Raw genomic sequence first — 3215 nt, 5'->3', positions numbered from 1 at the left:
TATTTGGTAAAGTAGATGCCTGTGTCTGTTCTTAGTGTATTTTAATGTTAAATTTTGCTCTTGCTATTTGTTCGGCCTTGTTTTTTTTTTTTTTCATGTAAGACAGGATACAATTGATCAGTTGAGGGTTAAAGGCTTCGTGATCCTTATAATTACATTCTGATCAGAGGCTTAAACACTCAGCTACTACTACAGCTACATTTGATGCTTTGCTCTTATCAGGATTTGTGGTCAGATAAGGCCAAAGTCAGACCATTTCTATGACACATGGTATGTTTGGTAAAAGGGGGGACTGCATTCAGGGAAAGGTCTACATACAAAATCTGGTGGTGGATCAGTGATGTGCTTCACAAGCTCTTGAGAAGATTGCATCATGCAGTCCACTATGTATGAAAATCTTTTAGCCCCAAACCCGAGGTTAATGCTGGATGAACAGACATTTCAGCAAGATGATAACCCCAGTTATACATCTAAATCAACACTGAAATGGTTGCAGGATCACAGATTCAGCGGTCTGCAGTGAACACCCCAGATCTGAGCCCTGCACTGAAAAGAATAGTCCATATGTGTGAATCTAAGAATGTAAGTGAGATCAAAATGTTCTGCATGAAGGAATGGACCAAGATCCCGCTACAACCTTGTTAGACATTACAGGAAGAGGCTCAGTGCGTTTATTCTCTGTAGAGGAGGATTTACGAAACCGTAGGCTCGCAGAACATTTTTAAACCAGTGCTGTGGCTCCATATGGTTTAGCATAAAATGCATGCATTATTCATTTTGGAACATTTTCATGAAGGGCGGCAAAAATTTTGGAGATGACTGTATACTCAAAGAATCTTCAAAGCCAATGTTTCATAAAGACGTCAGGCATTTAATACACATGGACAATAAGATCAGAGAGAGAGACGGCTCAGTCTTAATCGCCGTCGTCCCTTCTTTCTCTCAATAACGGCTTAATTACATCTGAAGCCTGAACAGTGGAAGTGTGATGAGATGAGTGTGTGTGAGACAGATGGCTGCATTGCTGCACTCTGCCCTGCTCCAACAACTTCAGAGGGAGTGTGTGTATGTGTGTGTGTGTGTGTGTGTGTATGTGTGTGGAGGGAGCAGATGGCCAAAGGTGTGTTTAATATTCACACAGGGAAAGGCAGAGTCATCGCTACACACGGATGTTCACACAGAGAGACAAGGTTCGGTGTATATACACACACGCGCACACACACACACACACACACACACACACACGACCTCTGTGAGATTTACCAAGTGATGAATAGTGGCTAAGAAGACACACACATATGCACACACACATTGTTGAGTGACAGCTTTGTATGATTTTCATAATTTTGAAGGGCATAATAACAATGTTTAAAAAAAAAAAAAAAAGAAAGAAACACAAATAATCAAAAGGATTCCACGACCCCAAGACTCAGGAGCAGGTTTTCTGCAGCTCTGTAACAGCGCCCCCAACTGTAAAACAGTACAAACTGCTCAGTAACACTGGTGCTGCATCACTATGAGGGATGAACGGAATAAAAATGCTGCACTCAGACATAGCCTCATACTTAAGTGATACACAATTAAGATCTATGAGCTGAGGATGCTCATAAATAGGCAATTACTACAGATTGAAGAAGAATACAGATTAGTACAAGAATAAAAACACTACCAAAAGAAATGTCTTAGATGTAAGACACAGAATGAAAATATCTTTTATATATCCAATTATGGATAATAATGACAAAATATGGTAGTAAATAGTAAATAGTAGTATATAATAGTAACACATCTGTAGATTCAATAGTACATTATGTATCTAAATATCTAAAAACACACACACATTCATATTCACACATCATATTGTTTTGCAGGATTATGATTTAGATACTTGTGACAGCATGTTTTAATGAATCTACAGGTGTGTGGTATGTATTTTTATGGTGGTGCTGTAGGACTCCTGTTGTGCGTATATATTCAGGAGGTAGCTGCAGTGCACTTCAGTAGTAAATGTACAGGGACACTGAAATAGTACACAAAGTTCCCCGAACAACAGGATGTTTCAGACAAAAGTTCGCCATCACTTGTGCAAGTGAAGTAAGACATCCGAAATACCCTGCTTCTCGAAAAACTCCATGTACTACCTGATATTCTTACAGCCTTTCTCATTAGTCTGTATAGTTGAAGGCTAAGGTTTGCATTCCCCTACATCAAAATAGTAAAACCAACAGGACGACGTGTGTTAAGATATTAATAGTGACGCTACCTTCAGTGAGTGAGGACATCAGTCTGGTAGTGTTTTCGTCTACTTTCTTCCACTCTGGTTGTTTCTGTGTGTTTGTTTCATTTCTGAATGATGGTAGGTGAAGGTTCCTATAGACTTTTCAGTATAAGGGCTTGTGATAGATGTTTATCTGATCCTAATTTTTTAAATTCTTAATACGACTGCTCACAGAGAACAGCTCGAGAGATTGAGTCTGTTTGAACTTACAATGTGCTGAATGTGTTGAAGTCATTAGACAGCTTAAGGAAGCCCATTCATTAAATAAAAAAATAATAAAAATAAAAATTAAAAAAAATCTAGAGCAGGGCTATTCAACAAACATATGTAAAGGCTCAGTTACATGAAATATTCCTTGCTACAAAGGTCTGGATAAGCAACTAACACGACTGAATAGCGGCAACAGTTAGCTTTTAATCCTTTAAATACTAATACCACTAATACCTCACCATTAATGACTAGTTCATGGCCACAAATAAGACAATTCAAAGTGGGTGTATTTCGTTTCTTATTGGTTTTTCTGATGTTACCACTTTTGACTAGTGCCATAGACTCTGAGCAGATGAGATACATCTATTCTGATGTCTTGGACATGGAGAATAAATGCACACGTCTCTGTATAATTGTCTATAAACATTATTATCAACTGTTTTTGTCAGTTTCCAAATCAGACAATCCCAAGTCATGATGTCAGCTCCCAAATCAGACAAGAGAAGGTAAATAACATTAAAACTCTAGTGACGTCTCTGGAAATTCTTCCCTTTCTGACCAAACCTATCTAGCCCTGCAGTTAGTCTCTAGCCTGATGAGCAGCCTTCAGCAAAGTAATATACACAATTCCATGTGATCATGCCAACAGAGCTTCTGCTACAGAAACTGTACTTGGTTTAGAAAACTTGAGTCGCTGAACCAGAGGCATTTTTTATACATTGATTGG

This window comes from Pangasianodon hypophthalmus, chromosome 20, assembly GCF_027358585.1.
Source record: "Pangasianodon hypophthalmus isolate fPanHyp1 chromosome 20, fPanHyp1.pri, whole genome shotgun sequence".
Taxonomy (NCBI): Eukaryota; Metazoa; Chordata; class Actinopteri; order Siluriformes; family Pangasiidae; genus Pangasianodon; species Pangasianodon hypophthalmus.
The sequence above is the reverse complement of the archived record's forward strand: the minus strand, read 5'-3'. Positions refer to the sequence as shown.